Source organism: Gastrolobium bilobum, unplaced genomic scaffold (genome assembly GCF_033153095.1).
Source record: "Gastrolobium bilobum isolate Gb01-03AN ecotype WA unplaced genomic scaffold, APGP_CSIRO_Gbil_v1 utg17211, whole genome shotgun sequence".
NCBI classification, from domain to species: domain Eukaryota; kingdom Viridiplantae; phylum Streptophyta; class Magnoliopsida; order Fabales; family Fabaceae; genus Gastrolobium; species Gastrolobium bilobum.
Window position 1 is genome coordinate 115,633 of NW_026896296.1, and position 16,710 is coordinate 132,342.

Consider the following 16,710-nt stretch of genomic DNA (forward strand, 5'->3'; position numbering starts at 1 on the left):
CACGAACCCCTGTTGAAACAAAAGAAGTCCATCATCATTCCAAGACACACCGTCTTGGTTCTTCACATAATCCAGACACTATCTCTGAACTTGTGCCTCTTTGATCTTTTCTAATAGCTCATTCACAACATCTGCTGCTTCCAGCTCGAGCAGTACACCCTCACGCGGAGCAGTCACTGCCAGGTTTCGGAACTTCTCAACCACCTCAAAGTTACCAAGTAACAAACTGTATGAGCTCTCGGGTTTCCGGTTCAAAGCATCAGCTACCACATTGGCCTTGCCAGGATGGTACTTCAACTGAAAGTCGTAATCCTTTATGAACTCCATCCATCTTCTCTGCCTCATGTTCAGCTTCTTCTAGTCGAAAAGATACTTCAAACTCTTGTGGTCACTGTACACCACAAACTTCAAACCACAAAGATAATACCTCCAAATCTTGAAAGCAAACACAATCGCAGCCAACTCCAAGTCATGAGTAGGGTAGTTCTCCTCATGAGGCTTCAGCTGCCTCGAAGCATAGGCAATCACTTTGCCCAACTTCATCAACACACAACCTAGCCCCTTCCCGGAGGCGTCGGTGTAAAGCTCAATCTCAAGCGCAGGATCAGGAAGGACCAACACACGAGCAGTAGGCAGTCTCTCCTTCAACTCCTGAAAGCATTCCTCACACTCGTGAGTCCAGAAAAATAGAGTCTCCTTCCGAGTAAGGCGAGTCAAAGGGAGAACCATCGTGGAGAAACCCTTGATGAACCTCCGATAGTAACCTGCCAAACCCAGAAAGCTCCTCACATCCGTAACTGTCTTGGGCCTCTCCCAATCCAGTACGGCCTCAATCTTATTCGGATCCACTGCAACTCCTTCAGCAAAAATAACATGCCCAAGAAACTTCACAGACTTGAGCCAAAACTCACACTTTGAAAGCTTCGCATACAGCTTCTTCTCCTTCAGCATTTGCAGAACAATCCTCAGATGCTCTACATGCTCCTCCTCCGTCTTGGAGTAAATCAAAATATCGTCAATGAAGACGATCACAAACTGATCCAAGTACGGCTGAAAAATCCGGTTCATGTAATCCATGAACACAGCAGGTGCATTGGTGAGTCCAAAGGGAATCACCAAATATTCAAAGTGACCGTATCTCGAACGAAACGCGGTCTTAGGGACATCCTCCGGCTTCACCCGAATCTAATGGTATCCGGACTGGAGATCAATCTTAGAATAAACGCAAGCACCCCTGAGCTGATCCAACAGATCGTCAATCCGAGGGAGGGGATACTTGTTCTTGATCGTCACCTTGTTCAGCTGCCTGTAGTCGGTGAACAATCGCATTGTCCCGTCCTTCTTCTTCACAAAGATGATCGGTGCTCCCCAAGGGGAAACACTCGGTCGAATGAAGTCTTTTGCTGAAAGATCCTCAATATGCTTCTTCAGCTCTGCCAGCTCCGGTGGCGACATCCGGTATAGAGCTAATGAAATAGGCCCCACACCAGGCAACAGATAAATGGAGAACTCTATCTCCCTCTGTGGCGGAAACTCAGGAATCTCCTCAGGAAACACCTCGAGGTATTCCCTCACCACAGGAATGCCAGTGATATCCTCCTGTGTCCCACTCACCAAACCTCTCAACATGACATATCCAAATGCCCCTGCTCTCAAGGCTCTCCTAGCCTGCAGCAACGAAATGTGCGGCGAGGAACTGGCTGTGGAATCACATGGAGACATCACCACACGCTTGGCACAATAGTCAATCATCACACAATTCCTGGAAAACCAATCCATGCCCAGAATAATTTCCAAGTTGGCCATCGGCAATCCTATCAGATCTACCAAGAACTCATGGCCCTCCCACTGAAACACGACATTTCGATGTACAGTGGTAGAATCACAATTTTCTCTTGTGGAAGTGGTCACCCACAACGGTGGAGAAAGCACAGACATGGGCAACTCAAGCCCCACAGCAATCGGGGTTACAACAAAAGAATGCGTAGCCCCAGAGTCAAACAAGACATCAACAGATGATGCACCAATAGTAACAGTACCTCTAACCAGGTTCGGAGCTCGGTCCGACTGCTGACGATCCAGGGTATAAACACGTCCTGTAGACGGGGGCACTTCCGGTGCCGAAGTAGGTGGAAGGGAACCATCTGTAGTGGCACTGCCTGAACTGCAGCCTCTCTCGCCGTCGCCGACGGACAATCTATGGAGAAGTGGCCCTCCTTGCACACTGAAAACAAATCAACTGACCGGTAGAACACGGTCCAAAATAAGTCTTCCCGCATCCCGAACACCTGGGAGCAGGAGGTCTCGCTGCACTCCCCTGAGCAGAAATCCTCTTGAACTGATTCGGCGCTTGCCGAGTTGCCAACTACTTTCCTTTGCCCTTGTTCCCAAACTTCCTGTCTCTCCAAGAAGTGGAACTACCAGCTACCTTCGTCGTCGTCTCAGCTACTGTTGGGTAGTTTGCTGATGGTGGAAAAATATAAGTTCTGATAAGGGATGTTTCTCTGTTCTTGCAGAACACAGATTCGTCCCTTAGTTCCAACCTAAGTGCGCAAGTGCACGCATCAAGTAATAAAGGGAGTATTAATGCTCAAATTATCGTTCCCACGAGGATAGAGTGCTAATTATTGTTTTATCACTGTTTATAAAGAGTGAAAATGAGAAGAAAAGTTAGTAAATGAACTGTCGGGTCAAACGTTCCCTACTGTCTTGACAACGTTCCTCAGGAAAAGTAGGTTCAATCTGATGGCAAACAGTTGCTCGCTGCGTTATGTATGTGATCCTTCCTGTTTAGAAGAAGGTGAGATAACAATCATTGGAGTTTTATAAGTGCTAAATGAATTAAAATAAAACTACTAAAATAGAAATAACTATAATCAAGAGACAACAGGATGGTGGTTAAAACAGTTTAACAGAAGGAATAGATTCACTGCTTCACTCTTAAAGGGGCTATTTTCTCTGCTCAAGACTTAGCACCTTTTGGCTTTGTCCCAGTTTCTTTACCTGCCAACACTGATTCCTCAGCTCATGGTCTAGATGGCTCACAAGTTTCCATATTCCTATGGCTCCCTTGACTCCAACAGGTACTTAGTTCAGAACCTTAAAATGGACGAGTTGGCCCCTTATTCCTAAGGTGACCAGCAGCGTTTTTGCCATGACATCTACCTTCCCCCAATGGCTAAGTTGTCTGAAATCCCTTCCTTGTGGAAGTTACTTTCTCAATATGTACCCAATTTCCATTGGCGCACAATGAATATAGCTTACTTAGCCAAAGAAATACAAAAAAGCTTCGGTCAAGAGTTTTGAAAATAGTTCTTTAAGAGTTTCACGGTTTACCCGTTCCACAGATAGTTCAGTTCATGGCTGATAGTTTAAACATAATTATTCTCAACAGAGATCACATAGACCCGAGATTCAGTCAAGAGATAACGATTGGAACGAAGAGAAAAATACTTATATTAAATTAAAAGACAGTTTACAAAAAGAAACAGAAAATGGAGAAAGATGGGTATTTGCTCGTGAGGAGTCTTGATGGTTGTTTACAGAGAAGAGAAAAGGGGTTGTCACTTAACTACAGTTACAACTTAAAATTAAACTAAGTTACTGACTACTACTACTACTAGGTGATCCTTCTTCCTTCTGGACTTTAATCCCACAAGAATCCGATGATGTTTTTGTATGAGGGTGGTCCTATTTATAGATGGAAGGAGAGTGGCAAGCTTGTAAATCCTTTGGAGCAAGTTGCTTGAATGAGGGGACGGGACGGTGGCAGAAGAGTATGGAAGCTGTGCAAATTGCTGGATGGAACAAGGTTTGATGATGATTAGCCGTAGTTTTCAGGCCTTCCCATGTTTTGCTTCTCTTTTCAGCCAATGAGAACTCTTTATTCCCTGCTCTTCACGTTTCCAGCTGCTCAGTTGGTGCACCGCCTTGCTTTTTAGAAGTTTTTAACTCTACGTTACCTGCAAAGTGTACATAAGCATTAAAAGAATGGAGCAGGTGCATTAAATGCGTCTCAGTCTGTTCCCTTTTTAATATATTTTAAAAGAATACGTTACCATCCGTTCCCCCATTGTGTTTTTGACACAAATGTGTAAAACAAGTGATTTTCATGCTGAAGTTGCTCATCAGAGGAGGGAACGTATGGTATTTTGCCGTCAAAATGGGCTTAGATGGGATCGAATTTACGTCCCATCAAACACCCCAAAACTAAACTGTTGGTTGTCCTCAAACAACTCAGAAATATTGTATTGGTCTGCCCAATTTAAAAGAATAGAATAACAGAAAGGAACTTGAGCCAGTGAGCAACCATGAACTTTTCAGAAAATAAACTACTCTCCATAGTAAACAGTAAGAGTATTTTGTCCCCAGATAAGAGAAGGTTGCTGATCTCTTGTCTCACTGTCACTCATGGGTTGGTGTTTGCTCTGTCCATTCCTGGATGTGATTCTTCAGAACTTGCCTTTATGCTGCGTTCCTATGAAGTATAGTTGTCTTCTGTTCCAAGGATTTCTTTGATAGGTAAGTGTATGGAACTGTGGAAGAAGTGGTGGCCTGATTTGTGGGATCAAGGAATATTTAGCCTTTGTCCCTTTGAACTTGGACTTTTTCTTATTTTGAGGGAACACCTTTTCTTGAACTTTTTTCCCCCTTTGGAGGAAGGTTTTCTGGTTTTTCTTGAATTCTTTTGAATGGTTGTTCCCCTTTTCTTTGTTTTTGTTCTGTCCCCTTTTGGTTCATTGTTGGGTACGTTCCTTGTTCTTTCTGATTGACCAGATGGTGTATAATGGAGGTGAGGTGAGTGTGTGATTCTGTTTTGATCCTTGACAGCAGAATTCATCTGTCTTCATCAGTACTTACAGCATCAAGGCAAGCTGAGAAGTTTCATTGTGGTTACACCTCGAGAACGCTCTCAGAAGTAGGTGTTTGGCATTTTTCCGTTCTTTACCAGTTTGAGTTCACACAGATCAGCTTCTTTCAAAAATCTGAGGATTAAATTCCCTGCACTGATTCTATTTTCAAGTACTCAGAGAAAGAACTAGCATGATTAGTCAGTGACTTTGTGTTTCATGTATGTTAGTTAATCCAAAAGAATTGGGCAGTCTTAATACTACAACTGAAATGCATGTATATACCAAATAGTTTGATAAAAAAAGGTCTTTTTCATTGCAAAAAGATTAATTACAAGGGAACGGAAAGAAACCAAATTAAAAACAGAATTTAAAATAAGCTAAGCTAAGATAAATAAGAGGGTTTCTCCTTCTCATTGTGGAGGTCTGTGGTTAGGGACCACCCCAAAACTACGTTCCTGGAACGTACTTTATTTGGACTTTTTGGAGAGGAACATCAGACGTTCCCTCTTTTCGGGAGCTGTGTGGTTATGGATAACCACCCCAAAACTTTGCTCTTTGTTAGAGAGCAAATGTATCTACTGGGTTGCCTCCCAGTCAGCGCTTAGTTTAATGTCTTTAGCTAGACATGGTACTTACCGCTCAAGGAGTTTCAGAAAGAGGGATACTTTCCTCTTTTTCATCAAAGGTTTCATCATTGTATAGCTTCAACCTGTGCCCATTTACCTTGAAGGAACGGCCATGTTCTGCTTGGATTTCGAAAGTTCTGTTTCCTGCATCGTTAATAATTTGATATAGCCTAGTCCATCATGATTTGAGTTTACCTGGGAACAGTCGGAGTCTGGAGTTGAAGAGTAGCACCTTCTGGCCGATTTTTAGATCTTTGTTCCTGATCCTTTTATCGTGCCACTTCTTCATCTTCTCCTTGTACAATCTATGATTTTCGTATGTGTTCCCTCTAAACTCCTCTAACTCTTCGAGTTGCAGCAATCTCTTCTCTCCAGCTGTTTTTGCATCCAGGTTGAGGGTGTGGACTGCCCAGTAAGCCTTGTGCTCCAGTTCGATGGGAGGTGGCAAGCTTTGCCAAATATCAATCTGTACGGGGAACACCCTAAGGGTGTTTAATATGCTGTTTTGTAAGCCCATAATGCCTCGTCTAACTTGAGAGACCAGTCTTTTTGAGAAAGATTAACTACCTTCTCTAAAATTCTCTTAACCTCTCGGTTAGAGACTTCGATGAGACCACTGGTTTGTGGATGGTATGGGGTTGCAACTTTGTGTTTGACTCCATATTTCTCCAACAACCTCTCAAGTTGGCGGTTGATGAAATGTTTCCCTCCGTCGCTGATGAGACAACGTGGGGTTCCATATCTGGTTAATATGTTCCTCTTTAAAAATTTTATAACCACCTTAGCATCATTAGTGGGTAAAGCAACTGCTTCTACCCACTTGCTTACATAATCCACAACCATTAATATGAATTTGTTCCCACACGAAGGAGGAAAAGGTCCCATGAAGTCAATGCCCCAAACATCAAATAATTCAACTTCTAGGATCGAATTGAGGGGCATTTCATTTTGTTTAGTCAAGTTACCTTCTCTTTGACATTTATCACAATTTTTTGTATATTGACGTGCATCTTTAAAAAGGGAAGGCCAAAAAAAAACCTAACTGAAGAACCTTGGAGGCAGTCCTGATTCCACCTAGATGTCCTCCATATGGGGACGAATGGCAGTGTTGAAGGATTTGAGGTTGTTCTTCTTCATGGACGCACCTTCTTATCATTTGGTCTGCGCATCTTTTAAACAGTAGTGGTTCGTCCCAGAGGTAGTTCCTGCAATCGTGAAAAAATTTCTTCTTCTGCATTTTATTCACCTCATAAGGTTCCAGCCCTGCTGCAAGGAAGTTGGCTATATCAGCAAACCAAGGAGCATTTGTCTCTATGTGATTAATGAAAAACAATTGTTCGTCAGGGAACGTTTCCTTGATTGGTAGCCTCACTTCAATGTGTTCCAATCTGGACAGATGATCTGCAATTTGATTTTCACATCATTTTCTTTCTTTGATCTCCAGATTGAACTCTTGTAGCAGTAGGACCCATCTTATCAATCTTGGTTTTGCTTCCTTTTTGAGAAGAGCTACTTGAGAGCTGCATGGTCAGTATGGACAGTAACTTTTGATCCTAAAATGTAAGGCCTGAATTTTTCACAAGCATATACTACAGCCAATAGCTCCATTTCAGTGACTGTGTAGTTCACCTGAGGTTCATTTAGAGTTTTACTGGCATAATATATGCTACGAAAAAGTTTGTCCTTCCTCTGGCCCAGAACTACCCCAATAGCATGATCACTTGCATCGCACATTAGTTCAAAGGGTAAGTTCCAGTCTGGAGGTTGGATGACATGCGTGGTAATGAGCTTATTTTTCAAAGATTCAAAAGCTTTCACACAGTCAGAGTTAAACTCAAATTTTATATCTTTTTCTAATAAGTGGCATAAAGGTCTAGCTATTTTGGAAAAATCTTTAACAAACCTTCTGTAAAAGCCTGCATGCCCTAAAAAAGATCTCAAGGTTTCTATACTTACTGGTGGTGGCATTTTTGCTATGGCTTCTACTTTGGCTTGATCCACTTCCAGTCCTTCTCTAGAAATTTTGTGTCTAGGACTATTCCTTCTTTCACCATGAAGTGGCATTTTTCCCAATTAAGCACTAAATTAGAGGACAGACACCTTTGAAGGACTTCTTCCACATTGTCCATGCAGTGATCATATGACGTCCCCAGTACTGAAAAATCATCCATAAAGACTTCTACTCCTTCACCTATTAGATCGGAAAAGATTAAGAACATACACCTCTGGAACGTTGCTGGTGCATTACATAACCCGAAGGGCATCCTTCTGAAAGCGAACGTTCCATATGGGCAGGTGAAGGTGGTTTTATGTTGATCTTCTGGTGCCAAAGCAATTTGATTATACCCCGAATATCCATCAAGGAAGCAGAAGTATTCTTTTCCTGCTAGGTGATCCAGCATCTGATCTGTAAAAGGGAGTGGGAAATGGTCCTTCCTGGTGGCATTATTGAGCTTCTTGTAATCTTGGCAGATTCTCCATCATGTAACCTTTCTCACGGGTATCAGCTCATTCTTTTCATTCTTTTCCACTGTGATGCCTCCCTTTTTAGGGACTCATTGGACAGGACTTACCCAACTGCTGTCAGATATTGGGTATATGATCCCTGCATCCAGCCATTTGATGACTTACTTTCTCACCACTTCTTTTATTATAGGGTTCAATCTTCTTTGATGTTCCACTGAAAAACTGTTATGATCAGTCAATAATATTTTATGCATACAAAATGAGGGATTGATACCTTTGAGATCAGCTATGGTCCAACCGATGGCTCCTTGGTATTTTTTAGCTTGTCAAGCAACAGTGCTTCGTGTTCCTTGGTAAGAAATGAAGAAATGATCACAGGAAGGGTTTTGTTGTTCCCCAAATATGCATACTTCAAATGTTGGGGAAGGGGTTTTAGTTCTAACTCGGGAGGTTTTTCTGAAGAAGGTCTTTTAAGCTGCTTCTCCTTTTCAGTTCTTATCAAAGGTTCATGCCTTCTTTCTTGCAGATAGCAACTCTGCTCTTCCTGTTGTAGGTCTTCTTCTTCTTCCTCGTATTCTTCTTCCTCTGTTTTTCTGCTATGCTGATTGTCTAACAAAGTGAGAGCAGAACATTCTTCAAATGTTCCCATTGCATGAAAACCTTGAGCCTATGTTTGTTGTTGATAAAATCAAGAGCCTGCATCTATCCCAGTTTTCAGATTACATGTTTCAGATAAAAGGTTAATGGATGAAAGTTCTGTATGGAGAAAGGTGTTTCTGCAATGTATAAAAACACAAAGTGTTGGAAATTTGGAGAAAAAGAAGAAGAAAAAGGGAAAAAGAAAGTAAAGGCACAAAGTGCTTAGTTGAGGAAAGGAAAAGAAAAGGAAACAAGGAAAATGGGGAATTAAAAACACAAAGTGTTTGGAAGAAAAGGAGGAAGAAAGTTCAAGAAAAAGAAAAGTTGTAAAAAAAAGGTGGTGTAAAGAATGAATGAAAAGGAAGAAGAAAATGGGAAGGATTAAGGAGCACATAGATAAATTCAATTGTGATCCTCCTCTTATCTGAATCTGATTCATCTAATCTGAACCTTTCTGCAACATTAAATCCTACCTTTAGCCAAACCACATGCCAAGCCATGTTCCTCTTCCTATACAGAATCCCATCCTTAGCCAAGCCATACCACCAAAGTCTCTTTTGATCTACTCTATGGATTGTTGTCACTGTGGAAAGTGAGAAGATGGGCAAGTTTATGGTAGTTTAAGTACAGTGAAGATTGAGTGATGAGCACACCCTTAGACACTAGAGTGCATGAGAGTTTAATTCTCACAATTTTTGAGAAGTTCTTAGTGAGGGGGTGTTTTGTGTTGAAAGTATCTGTATTTCATCTTTACTGATCTGTTGAAAGTCATATGATGAGGTTGGGCAAGTCATGGGAAATGATAGATTTCTTGGTTGTAAGATTGTATCATGGAATGTTGATCTGTCATAATTCAAATCCATCCCCATAAGTTTCATTTGTAAGGAATCTCAAGTCCTTCACTGTTTTTAAAGTTATTGCTGAGGACAGCAATATTCAAATCTGGGAATTGTGATAAACCCTTAGTTCATCAGGTTTTTCAGCATGAATTAGTATAAATTTGTGTGATTAAATGATGGAAAAAGAGGTTAATGTCCTAGAATGTCCTCAACTACAAGTTCAAGAAGCTTTATTGAAAATTTGCATTATTCTTGTAGGAAAAGCAAGCCTAAAAGGCAGCTGGGAGAAGGAAGAAGATTCTGAAGAAGAGAAAAATTCTAAGTGTTGAGCGCTAAAACGTTTATCCAGGACGTTTTAGCGCCCTGCTGCAGAAAGAAGCCAAAACTTACTGGTGCTGAGCGCTAAAACGTCCACATAGAACGTTTTAGTGCGCTGCTGCAATCCGAGGACAAAACGTTGCTGGTCTTGGGCGCTAAAACTTCCTGATCAAGCGTTTTAGCGCCCTGCTGTTGGAAAAAGACTCTGGTCTCCAACGCTAAAACGTCCAAACCAAGTGTTTTAGCGTTGGAGTCAGTTGGAGACAGTTGAGCTTTCACCGGACATGGACGCTAAAACGGCCACTTATGAACGTTTTAGCATTCAAAGTAGTTAAAAGAAGTTGGGCATCCGTCAAACATGGACGCTAAAACGCTCACTCATGAACGTTTTAGCGCCCATGTTACTTTTTCTGTTTGAATTTGTAAAACTATATAAGGCAAGGGCCTTCACATTTTCAGGGATCTGGATTTTTTCTCTCTCTCTCTCTCTCTCTGTTACATCAGATTCTCTGATCTGACTTCTCTCTAAATTTCTTAGGACGTAATTCTTGTATTAGTTAGTTTCTTATGTAATTGTACTTAGAGATTGAAGACTCACTACATGGCAATGAAGTTTGATCTTTCTTCTCTTGTGTATTCTTTAGTTATGTCTGAGTAGAGTCATTGTGGTCTGAATTCAATGGAACTTAATGATAATCTTATGTATGTTTGATTAATATGATGAAGTATTTTTCATGTGTTGATATGAGATTTTCTTATTCAATTCTTTCTACTAAGGGAGTAGTGTAGAACAGGAATGTTTACACTACTCCTATATCTGGCAATCTCATCATCAAGATTCTAGTACTCAAGGGATTGATGCTAGAGTTCTGATGTAATCTTAAGACCTTAGTGTTTAATGTATGTATTAAGAAAGGAATCACCAAGGGATTGAGGTTTCTGATTAATGTATCTATCAGGGTAGTAAGGGATTACATCTTGATGATAAGTAAAAGGTTGATTAACATCACATGAAAAAGAATTCATCATATGATCAATGTTACATGAGTTTATTGTTGAGGGAAATTTTTTTCTGACTACTTATTTTATTAAATCTTAATTCATATTTTAGCATTATTCTGTTACTTTAAATCAATTTTCTGGTGATAAAACACTAATGATTTTTACAAACTCTTGTTTGATTCAAATTAGTTTTCTATGGTTAATTGGTATTTGAATACAAATCTCTGTGGGAACGATCTTTACTCATCATTTTATTACTTGTACGACTAGTACACTTGCTAGATCCGCAACATTTTAGTTGGTCTAGTGGATAATTGTTTGAAGACAGATAGGGGCATGAGATTGATGTTGGCCCTTAAATCACACAAGGCTTTCCCTTGGTACGTGTTTCCTATAATGCAAGGAATGGTGAAGCTTCCTGGGTCTTGAAGCTTAGGTGGGAGTTTGCCTAAGTATTGGCAACTCTCTTGTGTCATTTTTACAGTCTCATATTCTGTTATTCCTCTTTTTTTTGAGAGGACATCTTTCATGAATTTTACGTACCTGGGCATCTGTTCTAGTGCGTCCACCAGAGGAATGTTGATGTGAAGTTGTTTTAAAATGTCCAGGAACTTTCCAAAGTGCTTATCCTCCTGTTGCTTTTTTGTTCTTTAAAGGAACGAAATTTTTGTTGATATTTGCCTGCTTTGAGTTGGACTGATTGGTTGGCTGTTGGCTTCCTTTTCAGGTTCTGGGTTCAGTTCGTCTGTGACTGGTAATTGTTGCTGTGCTTTTGGGGCTGCTTCAGGTGTTTCAGTTTGTCCTTTTTCCTTTGGTCGAACTGTGGGCTATGCTGTGGCTTTCCCACTTCTTAAGGTGACAACCTTGATTTGCTCTTAAGGGGAGATAGGTGTTACTTTTGGTGAGGTTGTTGAAGGAACGTCAGTATTCCTTGCTAATGATCCTTGTGTTCTGGTTTGAAGGTTGGCAGCAATCTGCCCCAGATGGGACTTAATGTTCCTGACCACTGCATCATTCCTAGTGACATATTCCTTGACATAATTTTCCAGTGTGTTGATGCGTTGGTCATCTCTGTGGAACGGAACGTAGTTGTTTCTTCTTTGTTCAAACGTTCCACTGCTGCTACCTTGCTGATACTGCTGCTGATTGTTGTTGAATGGTCTCTCGTTAATAGGTGGCCTCCTTTGGGTGTTGTGGTTCTAATCCTTAATGATAGTTCCTCCAGGGCTTGAATGTGTATTTCGTCCTGCTTGTTGATTGTCTCTGGTGAAGTTCCTATTGCCAAAATTTTCTGCATAAAACACCAATGCAGTGGATAGGCAGTCTGTTGAGTCATGAAGGTCACCACAGACTGATCATGGTTCTGTTTCAGTTGCTGTGAGTTGTAAGACTTCCATCCTTGGTGCTTCTTCGTCGGCTTTCAGGTTCTTCACTTCATTCATGAGTGATGTCAGCTGGGCTTCCATGGCAGTTTGTTTATCTAGTTCTAGCATGCCTGGCTTCCTCACTGGGCTCACTGTGTCTATTGGCCATTGGAGACATCTTTCAGCATTCCCTTCTATGATTTCATATCTTGATTCAAGTGTTCCTGTAAAAAAATATCCTCCTGCAGCAAAATCTAAGTGAGACTGAGAAGTATGATCAAGTCCTTTATAGAAAGATTGTAACACTCCCCAACTTTCTACCCCATGGTTTGGACATTTTCTTATGATGTCCTTGTATCTCTCCCATGCTTCATAGAGATTTTCTCTATAAAACATTCTGAAGTTAGAGATTTCTGCTCTAACATCTGCTTGTCGAGACATTGGGAGAAACCTCTCTATGAACTTGTTAGAGAGTTCTTCCCATGTGTGGATTGATCCAGGGGTGAGAGTTTTCATCCATGTTTTTGCTTTTAAGCCTAAGGAGTGAGGGAACAACCTCATTCTCATGCTCTCTTCTGTTACACCCTCAGCTTTAAAATTGTCACAGATATCTTGGAATGTGGTGAGGTGTGTGTAAGGATCTTCTGCAGGGAGTCCATTGAAGACCCCTGCTTCCCTAATCATGTGAAACATGATAGGTTTTACTTCAAAATTGGGTGCTACAGGAGGGAGGATTACTCCCCTGTCTGGTCTGTTCCTGAAAGGAGCAGCCAAAGTTCTGAAGTTCTGTTTAGGGGGAACCTTTTCATTGTTATTATTGTGATTAGCCATGTTTTCAGGAAATCTTTCTCTGAGTTTCCTTCTTCTCCTATGGAGTGTACGTTCTGGTTCAGGATCAAAGAGAAACTCAGGTACTTCAATGGAGTGTTTAGAGTCTGTTTCAAACTCTTCACTCATAAACCAATAACAAGGGTATATAGATATGCACAGCAGATTCAGTGGTAAAGAGAAAAAAAAATAAAAGTAAAGTCAGATATACAGTGTATGTGTTAGAAAACAATGATAAGAACAACAGTTAGTGTTTCTATCCCCAGCAACGGCGCCAAAAACTTGTTGGGTGGTTTGCTGATGGTGGAAAATATAAGTTCTGATAGGGGACGTTCCTCTATTCTTGCAGAACATAGATTCGTCCCTTAGTTCCAACCCAAGTGCGCAAGTGCACGCATCAAGTAATAAAAGGAGTATTAATGCTCAAATTATCGTTCCCACGAGGATAGAGTGCTAATTATTATTTTATCACTGTTTATAAAGAGTGAAAATGAGAACTCTTGATTCCCTGCTCTTCACGTTTCCAGCTGCTCAGTTGGTGCACTGCCTTGCTTTTTAGAAGTCTTTAACTCTACGTTACCTGCAAAGTGTACAGAAGCATTAAATGAATGGATCAGGTGCATTAAATGCGTCTCAGTCCGTTCCCCTTTTAATATATTTTAAAGGAATACGTTACCATCCGTTCCCCCACTATGTTTTTGTCACAAATGTGTAAAACAAGTGATTTTCATGCTGAAGTTGCTCATCAGATGAGGGAACGTATGGTATTTTTCCATCAAAATGGGCTTAGATAGGAACGAATTTACGTCCCATCACTTCCCAATTAAAGGCTGCCATGTTGGATTACTTAGGATAGGATGAGTATGACTACAAAATTGGGCTGAATCTTTTCACCCCTTAAGGCCCTTAGGCTTCGGCCAAACAAGGGTTGGGGCTACAAATTTACAAGTCCATTAGTGTTACTAACTTAAATACTAGCCCATAAAATTATAAGTTCCCAAGTCTTTTAAATATTTTTAATCTTTATATATGTTACTATTAATTTATTTTTACATTTTTCAACTAAGGTTTCACATGCCTAAAATAGATACTCGCCTATCATTGTAATTCAAATTATTCCCTAACTCAATATTAATTCCATACTAGTAGTCATATAGTTCGAAGGTAAGGCATGTATTGCACATAATTCGAATTTCACATAAGTATCCATATTCCTCATAGCAATTATATATTTTACTAATTACGTGGGATGTTATATATATATATATATATATATATATATATATGTATATATATATATAATAGGATCATTGCACATAAGTTGTATAAAGTAAGCTAATAAAATAATTGTTCCATCCCGGGGGATCTCATCAATCAATATAGGATTTATACACTCGTGAGATCTATGCAAGAGAAGGCCATAAGGGATGACAAATTATGGTACACTAAGAGGCTTGATGCAAAAAGGATGGTGTGTGTGCACAGTGACAATTAAGAGAGTGAGGATTAGGTGTTTACTCGTGAGACTTAACCCTTTATTTATAAATGGAATTACTTGAAGGTTTAAGAGTTTGAGTGAGATTCAAACTCTTATGAGATGAGATGCTTTTGTATTTGAACTATGATTATTTTATCTTGTCTTCTAGAAGTTTTGGAGCCCATGGGATGGGTCCATAACACTTGCCCTCTAGCTTGATAGTATGAGAGTTCGCATTGTTGGGTTACAGTGACCTGCCTTATTGGATATGAGGTGTAGGAGGCCAAGATGCTTGTGATGTGGGCCTTGTTTGCCATCTTACAAGGTGTGTTGTCTTATGCATCTTGCATGTTAGGTGAACTCGCCAATCGTGGATGAGCTTTTAGCTCGATGAGTGTTGTTTAGTGATGGGACAAAAATTTTATTACTGTATTGTTTGTTTTTAGTGTAGAACGAAGGTTGTTCCCCCCTTAGTAGGTTTAGTTATAAATATAAGTATAAATCCATTAAAGGTTAGTCTACATTGAGAAACAATTGCCAACGTGGAATAATGAGAAAAAAAGAGACAAAAGAATAGTGACATGTCTTTACTTATATTTTTTTATTCTATCTGCTTTTTGCTTTTCTGCAGAGTACGATTGCAAGGTCATCAAAAGGACTGACGGACACACAATAATGCAGAGAAAGAACTGAACAACAAAGCAACAAAGGACAACGCAACATAAAGCAGAGTAGACAACCAAGTTGCTGTGCGTAAATGTCAGAGGTTGTGTGAAGGTTGGAGTGATTAAAATTTATGGTGAAAATTGATGAATTTAACTTAGAAAAATTTGATGATCATGATTTTGGACTTGTGAATTTTGGTGTTGAGACTTGTTTGATGAATTGTGGCATGATGGTATGATGATATAATAGGTTGTGTGAAGGTTGGAGTGATTAAAATTGTATAGGTTGTCGTACGTTGACTTGAATCCCGAAACTTCAATCTGGGAGTTACCCTTGGTCTTGGACCAAGTGGATTGAGGTATGTATTTAGTTCAATGCATGTATAATTATAAATTAGCATGTATTGTTTGAATTATAAGAGATTGGGAATGTCCTCTGTGTAGGCATTCCGTTGTGTACCAAGTTGAGGGATAAGCTGCTGCGGAGCTAGTGAGGAAATTACTTAAGGTAACCTCTTGGTACTGGGGCTTGTTCCCCTTTTCTGTTCTACCTTGCCAGTTGATGGCAACGGTAGGAAGTGTGTATGAATAGTATAGAACACATGAGCATGCATGCATTATTGCTATGGGTACTGCGGTACCGAGTCTCTGGCCAGTAGACAGTTTTATTAGCCTTCGGGCAGTTTCGAATTTCCACTGGATAGGTCTCCAGGAGGGAGTTCAAGTTGACTGCGTGTCATGGTGTGTGATCCAGGTAGGAGCACATTAGGAATGTCTTTGGCGTTTTGGTTGGTTTGGGCATCATGGTTGTGGTTTCTGTGAACACACCTTGGATGATACCAATAGGCTTATATATGCCCAGGGCGTACGTGGAATTGGGGTTACCATCTCGTATCGTCGTAGTTTGTTTCTTTATATACCCCATTTCTCTAAATCCCTTGCTATATCCCGTTTTCAAAGTGGTTGTTTTATTCTATTGATATGCATCGAAGCGAACCATTGGGTGGAGTTTTCTCCAGAACCTCTTGGTTACTGAGATATATTTGTATATCTCACCCCGTCTCGGGGCATTTATTTCAGGAGGTAGCAGTGGAGCAGGAGCAGCGGGCAAGAGGCCCGCAGAGTGAGCAGAGGAGTGCTTCATATTTTGCATTTTGTTAGCCGTGTGGTCTAGGCTAGACTTAGGGCATGAACATCTCATATGTATGTAGTATGAGCTTCATTAGCATATTTGTTCATGCCATTTTGCCTAAATCTAGTAGGTATGTATTTGGTTATGTTGTCATTTGAATTTAAGTTGTAATATTGGAAGAATGTAAGTTGAAGTTTAAGTTTCAAGTTGTAAGTTGTAAAGCAATATTGTAATCGTATTGATGCATGACTATTTATGATGGAAGGGCCTTAGGCCTATTTTAGGGTATGATTACATGTATGATGAAAATATGCATGAAAAAGGTGTTAGTGATTGCAACTACTTAAGGATGATTAATATGAATTATATGCCTAATGACTATAAACTGGATTGGGTTGCAAGTGCCCCAAGGCGTTGTTGGTCCTTGTGTGTGCCACCCATTGGATTATTACTGTATTATCATGTGTTTATTAGGTACATTTGAGGTTTAAATGATCGTTT

General features: G+C 40.3%; 1 non-coding gene and 1 pseudogene across 1 annotated transcript; one reads left to right on the forward strand and one right to left on the reverse strand.

Annotated features, from left to right (window-relative positions):
* The window catches only part of LOC133298714 (uncharacterized), a 112,723-nt pseudogene that overhangs the window by 56,206 nt on the left and 39,807 nt on the right, over nt 1–16,710 (reverse strand).
* Nucleotides 12,427–12,533, forward strand: LOC133298720 (small nucleolar RNA R71). Its single transcript, XR_009749849.1, has one exon. It is a non-coding gene; the product is annotated as a small nucleolar RNA R71 (small nucleolar RNA).